At 46.5% G+C, this 10404-nt stretch overlaps 1 pseudogene; it reads left to right on the top strand.

The window, feature by feature from the left end:
- Nucleotides 1-3714: 3714 nt before the first annotated feature.
- LOC114610736 lies at nt 3715-4634 on the top strand (annotated as a pseudogene).
- Nucleotides 4635-10404: the final 5770 nt, after the last annotated feature.

Genomic DNA, 10404 nt, shown 5'->3' on the forward strand with positions numbered 1-10404 from the left:
CAGGTGATTCCTTCACTGCAGGTGCAATGAGATCAGGTGTTTCCTTCCCTACAGGTGCAATGGGATCAGGTGTTTCCTTCCCTACAGGTGCAAAGGGATCAGGTGTTTCCTTCACTGCAGGTGCAATGGGATCAGGTGTTTCCTTCACTGCAGGTGCAATGCGATCAAGTGTCTCCAACTTCTGCCTCCATGTCTTGCCTGCTTGCTGGACTGTACCCTCAAACTGAGAGCCAAAATAAATCTCTGAAGCTGCTTTTTATTTACTTATTTACTTATTTATTTTTGTTTTTTGTTTGTGACAGGGACTCACTATGTAACCTTGGATGACCCGTAACTTGCTATGTAGACCAGGTTTGACCTCAAACTCTCAGAGATCCACCTGCCTCTGCTTCCTGCATGTTGGGATTAAAAGTAAGTGCCACCAAATTTGGCTTTAAGTTGCTTTGAAATATTTATTGTTATTTATTTGCATTTACTCGTGTGTGTGTGTGTGTGTGTGTGTGTGTGTGTGTGTGCATGCGTGCACAAGTGCATGCATGTGTGTTCGGGTGTGTCTTTGCTTGCAAAACTCAGAAGAGAGAACCCTGGAGCTAGAGTTCTAGGTGGTTGTAAGCTTCCTAGTATGGGAGCTGAGAATTGAACTTGGGTCTTCTAGGAAGAGAAGCAAGTGTACTTAACCACTGAATCATTTTCCTAGGCCCCTAAAATTGCTTTTCTCTGGGTAATTTATCATAAAAGCAGGAGACATAACTAATATACTCCCCCAGAGACTAGATAAGTGTCCCAGGGAAACCCATCTTCTGGGCAGCAAGCAGGACAGGCTTGACTTTTCCTACTGTTTTCCTACTGAGGCCACGGGAACAAAACAAGCAGGGACACTGCCATCGAACCCCCCATCCCCTTGGGCTGTTCAGTGCCCATGCTCCAAAAGTAAAAGTACTATACCCGGAGACAGGGATCAGAGATGCCTTTACATCCTTTGCTACCCATGTCCGTCTTTACATCACCACCAACACCAGAGGAGAGGTGCAGAGTACCACTGGGACCAGGAAGGACAGGAAGGCTGTGTTACAGGATGCAGGGTCTTAGAGCAAGCCCCAGGGCCTTCACAGCCCAATGGCCCCTTGTGCTTGGAGCAGTTCTGTCTTCTCCCAACCCAAGGCCCTGCCAGGAGAGGTGCTGGGAGAAGGATAGCATGGCATGTTCCCGCCACTATTAAGTCACCTGCTCATCCCCACTCTCTGCTCCACCTCTCTCCCTCCCTCTCTCTCTCCCTCTCTCTCTCTCTCTCTCTCTTTTTTTCTCTCTCTCTCTCTTTCAGCTTCTCACTGCCCTGCAGAGCATTATTTCACTTCCCTTTTTGGCTCTAACGCAAGCCCCTGCACACCATTCACCAACAAGCACAGGTCAAAGAGCGCATGCTGATGTCAAACTAATTAACTAGAAGGAAGAGAGTGCACAGCATTGGAGGCTGCTTAGTGAAGCCTGCCATGTTGTAGAGTCTGTATAGCTCAGCCCACCAGCTGGGAGGCTGGGAATCACCGATGCTGTATATGAGGAAAGACAGACTCACCTGCTTGGACACCGTGACTCTCGCCAGTTCTCAGAATGTGGAGGATGCAGGAATCATCATGCCTTAATGGACAGGTATGATGCTTAAAAGAGGCATTTAGAGGCAGATGGAGCTGTAACTTCAAAGATGAATCAGTGCACCGCAGGTCAGCTTTAGACACCGTGTGTGTCTAGAATCTGCCAGAAGATGATTTAAGAAAAGGATCTCCTACAAAGCAGCATAAGCACGTGCTGAAGATGCTTTTATGTGATTGCTGCAAAAACAGACTGTAATGCTGGAGTGAAGAGCACTGAAGGGAATTGAGAGAGAAAGCAGAGCTGAGACATCCAGGCAGGATGCACCATTGGCTCGTGTCCTGGGGTCTTAGTTAGGGTCTTACTGTTGCAAACAGACACCATGACCAAGGCAACTCTTATAAGGACATTTAATTGGGGCTGGCTCACAGGTTCACAGGTTCAGTCCGTTATCATCAAGGCAGGAACATGGCAGCATCCAGGCAGGCATGGTGCAGGAGGAGCTGAGAGTTCTACATCTTCATCTGAAGGCTGCTAGCAGAATACTGACTTCCAGGCAGCTAGGATGAGGGTCTTAAAGCCCAAACCTACAATGACACACCTACTCCAACAAGGCCACACTTTCTAATAGTGCCACTCCCTGGGCTGGGCATATACAAACCATCACACCTGGGGTCTGGATCTTCTCTTCAAGGGACAGGCACCATTTGAATTTCTACTCAGTTCATGTTGTCTTCAGCGATACTGTAATGGCTCAGAAATGCCAACTCATTCTTGGGAGTCTAGCCCATCATGCCCTGGCTGTAGCCACTCTTTAGCCTCATTCATAACATTTTTCAAAATACATTTTCTCAGCAGATGTGTTTGCTAGTCAGTTTCCTACCGCTGGGACAAAATACCAGAGAAAATCCACTTACAAGGAGGAAATGCCTATATTGACCGATGACTTCAGAAGCCTCTGCCTAACACCACCTGACCTCATTTCGTTTGACCTGGGGCAGCCATTATATTAAAGCACTGTTCACCCACTGTTAATGGAGAGTCACCGAGAGTGCTCCAGCCTGTCACAGGCTGGGCTATGCCCGCTAAAATTCCTGTGTTGAAGCTCCAAGAGTCAGGGCCTCAGAATGTGTCTCCATTTGCAGACAGGGCTCTTGAAGAAGCGACTAACATTAAATAAGGTTATTGTTGAGGGCTATAGTCCAACACACTGGTAGATTTTTCCTAAAAAAAAAAAAAAAAGAAAAAAGGCTATAATACTTTTTACAAAAAAGACTACAGATGTCAAGACATGGTACAGTCCAAGTGTGCCCTGAGCCAGGCATCCAGCGCATACAGGAGTAACACTCTCCACAAACAGCGCATGGTGTTACAAAGAAGAAGTTTGACTGAACTTGGGGAAAAAACCTGGAAAACACATGCAATGAGAGGCAGGAATCATATAAATATAGAAAAATCATGAAAGTCTCTCAGGCCATACATGGAGATGGGGTCAGTTTAAACAGAGACGCATCTTGTTTCTGGGTGTGAGAGTTGAATAGGTAAAGACAAGGAATCCCCACCAGACTGTACACTACACTCAACCAGAGCGCAAAAGGGCTCCACTTGGAAAGCTGGTTCTGATGCTGGCAGAATCATAAATATGGAGATGTTGCCAAGAAAATGCAGGAAATCATGGGGAATTCGCTACTGTGCATAAATCAAAGTGTACAGCGATATTAATCAAAACAATTGGACACTGACTGAGAACACAGAGTACAGTGGTAAGATAGGCCATTGATCGGGTGCAGCACAGAACGTCTAGCTATGAATGGGGGATTCAGATGGATATGGAGGACTCTCAAGAATCTGCCGGGAAAGGAGAATGCTTAGGTTCGGATCCGCAGCAAATTCAAAAGCAAACCCCAGAGACACAAAATATTCAACTTTTAAATGATAAGAATAACAGAAGAAAATACAAGAAGCCAGTTTTTAGCTGCTTGACTAGGAAAGGCCTCCTAACCAACAGATGAAATCCAAAACTCATGGAAGAAAATATTGGCTGACTTAACCCAAGCACCTTCTAAACTTCAAAAGAATTGACAAAATTAAGAGAAGATGACAGAGGCGCGCGGTGAGCTGAGCAGCATGGCGTCGGTGGCGCTAAGTGAGGCCGAGAAGGTCGACATCGTTCATGGAGTGCAGGAAGACCTTCAGGTGGATGCCCGTGGCTGTGAGGACTACCGATGTGTTGAGGTAGAGACTGATGTGGTGTGTAACACCAGTGGATCTGCCAGAGTCAAGCTGGGTCACACAGACATCTTGGTGGGAGTGAAAGCAGAAATGGGGACACCGAAGCTGGAGAATCCAAATGAAGACAACCTGGAGTTCTTCATTGACTGTTCAGCCAATGCTACCCCAGAATTCGAAGAGCGAGGAGGTGATGACCTTGGCACAGAGATTGCTAACACCCTCTACCGGATATTTAACAACAAGAACAGTGTAGATCTGAGGTCCTTCTGCATCAGTCCTCGGGAGCACTGCTGGGTTCTGTATGTGGACATGCTGCTGCTGGAATGTGGTGGGAATTTGTCTGATGCTATTTCCATTGCTGTAAAAGCTGCTCTCTCCAACAGAAGAATACCAAGGGTCTGTGTTCTGGAGGATGAGGAGGGGGCAAAGGACACTGAGCTGTCTGACGATTCTTACGACTGCATCCGGCTGAGTGTGGATGACAATCCTGCATTGTCACCCTGTGCAAGATTGGCTGTAGGCATGTGGTGGATGCCACACTTCAAGAGGAGGCCTGTTCCCTGGCCAGCTTGCTGGTGTCGGTGACCAGCAAGGGAGTGGTGACATGCATGAGGAAAGTGGGGAAAGGAAGCCTGGATCCTGAGAGCATCTTTGAGATGATGGAGAGCAGCAAGAGAGTAGGCAAGGTGCTACACATATCCTTGCAGAGTCTTCTGCACAAGGAAGAAAGCCTGGGGCCCAAGGGCCGAAAGTCAGGTTCCTGGGGTGATCTGTCTTCAACGTGCCGGACATTGGTTGCTTCACTTTTCCCTTGAGACTGGTTTGTTTGTTTGGTTTTTTTTAATTGTGAAATTTAAGTCAACATTTGTAAATGAAAAAATAAAGTCTATCTTTTGGTCTGAAAAAAAAGGAGACGATGACAGATTAAAAAAAACTTGTGTCTCAATTACAGCTGAGTGTCATTGACACTCTGTTGGTATCTAAAGAGGGTTTGTAACTTAAGAACTCCATTTTAAATTTCTAATGCAAGCACAAATACAAAAAAGTCATAAAAGTATCATACATCAATTTTTATTTGAAATTTTTTAAGTGCAAAAACAGAGAACCATATGAGACATTGCAACTCTCTGGCTCCAGCCAGCATTTACCGTGGTGTAGAAGTACGTTAAATCTAAAAATAAAAATGGCTTGAAATGACGAGATGAACATCCCCAGATGCAAAGAAAGGTCTCTGGTAAACCCATCATTTTATCATCTCCTGCTCCTGTGTCTCACAATCCTCTAAAATGTTGGATCGTTCCCAAGGCTGTTTGACTCCTCTGTGTGACCTCCCTCTGGTCCTGACTTCTGGATTCTCCAAAATGATCTTCTTGGTGCACATACATACCCTGTCCATAGTTCACAAACACAGAATCCACACAATCCACACACATACACACACACACTCACACACACACTCCCACTCTCCACAGTGAATGCACATACACACACACTCACACACAAGTACACATACACACATAAGTCACACAGTGTACATGTAAACACACTCCCCACACTGGACATACATACCCCACAGTGCATACACACACTCCCTACAGTGCAACGCACACACACATTCCTCACAGCATGCATGTGTGTGCACGCACACACACACACACACTCCACACAAGTCTGTTGGATGTCATCTCATGATTGTTCTGTGAAGCGGGGATTTATTACAGAAAACCTCAATATAGCAAAACTATGGGCTTGAAATTTATAATCTCTTACCTAAGGCCACATATCAGGTGAATGGCTTGAAAAGATTCTACAGCACACTCTGTCCACTCCTCTAGGGACACCATCAAGGGTTCTGGCCTCACAGACTTATGGGGCATGGGGGCAGGGACATAATTCAAAGGAATTCAGAAGCAGCACAACCGACGGTGTTGATATTCCCAGAATCAGAACACAACTGGGGTGTCCTTGGCTTCCCTGAGTCTAGAGTAGTGGCTCTGAACAAGGAGACTTCCAGCGTCTAAATGGGGGTTTGTGTGTGGCTCAAGACCATGCTTTTCATCCCAGGAGGCACAGTGCTGCCCCCTGTCACGAGGCAGAATATGAGATTGTATGTACAACAAGAGTATGTTCATGAATCTACTCCATGCTCAGTCCAAGGATAGCAGAGCTGCTCCTCAGGTCCCGAGAGATGTCACTCCCCCCTGAAGTGCTGCATCTCCTGGAGACGCTCTCGAGTGGATTTCCATGTTTATAAAAGCATGAATTATTGAAGAAGCACTCAGAAATTCTTGCGTTCCATTTATACAAATCAATGAGCAGAGGGCTACCGTCAACCTTCGCTGCTTTATGGCTCATAAAGACAGGGCAGCCATACGAAGCACACGTTGAGAACAATCCTATTCACAGTGGTGGCGTGTGGAGACGGGCCTTTCATGGCGACTTAGAGTCCATGGAGAAAGACGAGGGCAGCTGTAGACTGAGTCTTTTAAGTTACACGTGGGAGTTTTCAAAGGCAGAGCCGAGTGAGGGGAAGGAGTGATGAGTCCCAGGAGCCCCTCGCTGGAGTCGATACGGACCGGCATCTGCTTGTCTTGCTTCGTCTAACTGCTCCACTTCTCCTAAAACCACATGTTAAGATAAATGAACTGAAGACCCCAGTAAAGGCAAACACACACCGATGGTAAAAGCGAACGGTATAAAACTGACAGCGACACTTAAATAAAATTTACTGCGGTGCTAATAAAGATTCCAGGAGGATTTTTTACACTGTCAAAATAAGCCATTTATTTAGGCAGAAAAGTGAACACATTAAAACTGCACGAAACCCTTTGAAAAAGAGGGCAGGCTTTATGGACTTGCATATTACATTATAAAGCCATAAAAGGCTCCATTAGGAAAAGAGAGACTTCTTTTTTAAATAATCTCGGTGTAAGGAAGGGCTTTTAAAACCCATTATAAAAGCCAGAAACTATTAAGAAAAATATGAACCCATGTGGTCTCTGGAAAATTAAAAACACACACACTTATAAACCTAAAATAATTTCAAGATAACTATTGTAGCAGGTGAGTTTGGTAAATTTACTGAGGATAGAGTTGATTTGCCAAAAATCAACTTTCTGCCTATTGAGTCCCTATCCATCGCCAAGTGTCATACGAGAAGTCTGCCTACGTCACTGAATGGCAAATAACAGGGTTTATCCTGGCTGAGGAAGCCAGATAGAATTTCCACCCCCTGTGATGCTCTCCAGCCTCTCCCTCCACCGACGGCTGTTCACACCTGTTGCTCATACTGTCTAAGATGAATATTCCATTTCTGGGGGATTCATCATATCTGTTTTTAATAACACCAACTATCAAAGGTTTATTTCATTGCCTGGTGCATCTTGGGAAAGCCACCCTAGCTTTTCTGAAGTCTTCTGACACTGAGCACAGTGTTGGTGGTAGGTGCTCCCGTCAGGCCCTTCTGAGCTGAAGGACCCTGACAGAGAGCCCCTTCTTGCCTTCAGGTCTTGGTAGGAACGACTCCAATCATTTCTCGAGTGTTTGTTAGTTCATCTGATGACCAGTGTGGTGGAGGGATTTGAATCTAGGCCCTGTTCAAATCTAGGGGTACACCTGAGGAGCTTTGCTGAGTTCTCCTCTCTCAAAGTGGACCTCAGTCCCTCCCCCCACCCATGTTCTCTAGCCCATCACCCTGCTGGGGATGCTGTCTGTAAAGACCTTCATATTGTCAGTTCTACAGTTCCTTTTCGTGGTTGTTGCATCTGTTAAATTCTCACAAATTTCTCTGTGCTCTCGTGATTATGTGAGCATTAAATATTTATAGCCAGAGCATTAACCCATCAGGTATGAGATGTAAACCACGACTCTAACTTCATTTTTCTCCCCAAAGCCTGAGGTAAACGTCACAGAGACGCTTATTGAATAATCCATCCTTGGGCTGCTGATTTGAAATATCACCTTAATAATGGACTAAATTATTAAGGATGCTGGATTTCTTATGGACAACCCTATCTACTAATCTCACCTGTTGCTCTAGTAACAGGCTGGTCCACAGTATTTTAATTCTGAAGCCTGCCTCCCCACTCTCTGACAGGGTGGGTCCCTCCACTGCTTGCTCTTTTAATAAGAAGACTCTGGTGGTGTTTGCAGCTACCGAAAGGGCATTAACTCCTGCTACTTTAACTCTGATATTTTTATAGTCCTTGCTGAACTTGTGCATCTGGGTCTGAGCAAACAGAAGCTATGGACAGCTGCTATGAAGGGCAGGTCTGTGTGTCTTGGGATGCTAGCACCACACCAGCAGCCAAAGGCTAACACCTGCTTCCTAAGCAGGTGCACACTGCAGGCATCCACTGCTGACTTTGTGCAAGTCAACCAATTGTACTGGCTCCCAAGATGAGACTCTCTCTCCATCTTCTCTTCTCTCTCCTTCTCCCAAATCATCTAGAACCCATGCAGCGTCGGGGAATGGTTCATGCTTCTCAGCCACTGCAGCCCTGTAGTGTTGTGGTCTCTCTCACAGACTCAAACACAAATCTTACCAAGTTCCGAAAGTGTCAGCTTCCTGCACAGTGTCCTGAGGCAGTCTCCAGTTGGCCTACCTGCTCCTGGAGCTTTCTTCAGTCTTTGGCTTGCAGAGAAAGAAGACAGGGGTGTACTTCTTGCAGAAAGGAGGCCCAGGAGATGAGGATGCCTGTCCAATCACAGACACGTGGCCCCACCTTTTCTGTTCAGCTCCCCAGCCTGGTCATCTGCCTTGAGTATTATGGAAGTCACAGTCTACCTGTTACTAGGTTGTTTCCATGTCTCTTCCGGACCATCTGCTCCTAATGCAGAGGAACAGAAGGAAGATGGGAAACAGTCCTGTGTCTCAGAATGCAGACAGGACTGGATTCTCTGTAACATGCCCATGAAGCAGCTATAGGAAGAACAGGCAGCTCCAGCCTCACTGCCTTGTCAAGGTCAGTGGCTGTGTTAAGTCTGTTTCTCTGTTTCTCCAAGTTAGAATGCCAGTGTCACACATGCCTATTCCTTGTCTTTGTTCCTCAGCTCTCTGAGTAAGATCGAGAGGGAGGACAACAAACGGTGCCTGTTTTCTAACATGTACCTACCAGAATCTACCAGATTGAGCTAAGAGCATGGAGACAGCCAATAACAGCCAGAACCTAGAATTTCTGTGGTCTATTCTGTGACAGATACCACCAAAGGCAGGAGGGGACAGAGATGTGTCCTCGGGAAAGGCCAAAGAGTAGCAGGAGCTCTGGCCCCATGCCTTGGAGTGGAGACAGGACAAGGGAGTAGCAAGAAGACTTAGCATCTCTGGGTCTAGAAGGATTTGGCTCTCAACCTTCCTATTGCCATGAACCCTTAATGTTCCTTATGTGGTGGTGACCCCCAACCACAAAATTATTTTTGTTGCTACTTCATAACTGTAATTTTTGCTACTGTTTGACCAATAATGTAAATATTTGATAAGCAGATGATCTTAGGTGACCCCTTTCATTTGATATCCACCCCCAAAGGGGTCACAACTACTGATCTAGATGAAGCTCCAGTCACCCTGTTCCAAATCTTGTCTATATGGTCAACAAATGCCACACCTACCCAGTAAGTCCCCTGGCATATCATTGCCTGCTTCCTGAAGCCACATGGCAGCCCCAAGTGTTACACTCATTACTTCCTCGTGTATCATGAGAGACTGACCTCGCAATTTGTAGAGGCACATAGGTGAACGCAGGTAGGAAGCTTATCCCTCGCAGATACTGACACTAGGTCCCTCTTACCCACCTGTCTGTCCCTCAGCCACCTCTGTCCCATTCTGCACCAATTCTCAGTTGGCAAGTGGCATGGTCACAACCAGAGAGTAGCCAGTGACTTCCCTGCCACTTGTCTTCTGGACACACAGAGAATGCACCTAGGGGTGAACATTGGGCCCATGCCAGGGCAGTCACTGAGAAATCTTCCTGCCACCTGTGAGGAGAATAACCCCAAGCTGTGGTCCTCATGAAAGCCATTGCAAGACAGGTTCCACATTCAGGTAGCTCACTCCTGCACTGCCTCTTTTCCTGTCCCCAGCAGGTGCCCCTTACTGTCACTGTCCCAGGATAGCATCTTGTGAGGAGCAGCCCAGGCTACTCTCACAGATGCTGAAAGGGTGATGCTAACAATCAATTGCCAGCTGCACACCCTGGAGGCTGTCCCCAAAGCCTCTGCCTCCCCAGTTGGTCCCCATGGCAGGAATGTCTCATCCCACACCACGCTGCCATCACAGACCTTCAGACCTCAGTGGCCTCACGTGTTTACTGCTCACAGTTCACAGACTGGAAGATGGCGTGTCTGGGGATGGTAACTTTCTGGTGCATAGGTGGCATCGTGTTAGAAGAAGGAAGGGGTCCTTGTCTCTCCTTTGTAAGGACTGAATCCACCTGTTTCCTAAGAACTAAACTTCCTAACATCCATGTGTTTGTGTGGTGGAGCAGTGGGGGTTGGGGGTGTTTCAACACACAAATTCTGAGGAAAACCAAACACTGAGTCCATAGCAATAGGAACTAGAGACAGGAGAAATCCCACAGCATGATGAAG

Source organism: Grammomys surdaster, unplaced genomic scaffold (genome assembly GCF_004785775.1).
Source record: "Grammomys surdaster isolate TR1022 unplaced genomic scaffold, NIH_TR_1.0 126059, whole genome shotgun sequence".
Taxonomy (NCBI): Eukaryota; Metazoa; Chordata; class Mammalia; order Rodentia; family Muridae; genus Grammomys; species Grammomys surdaster.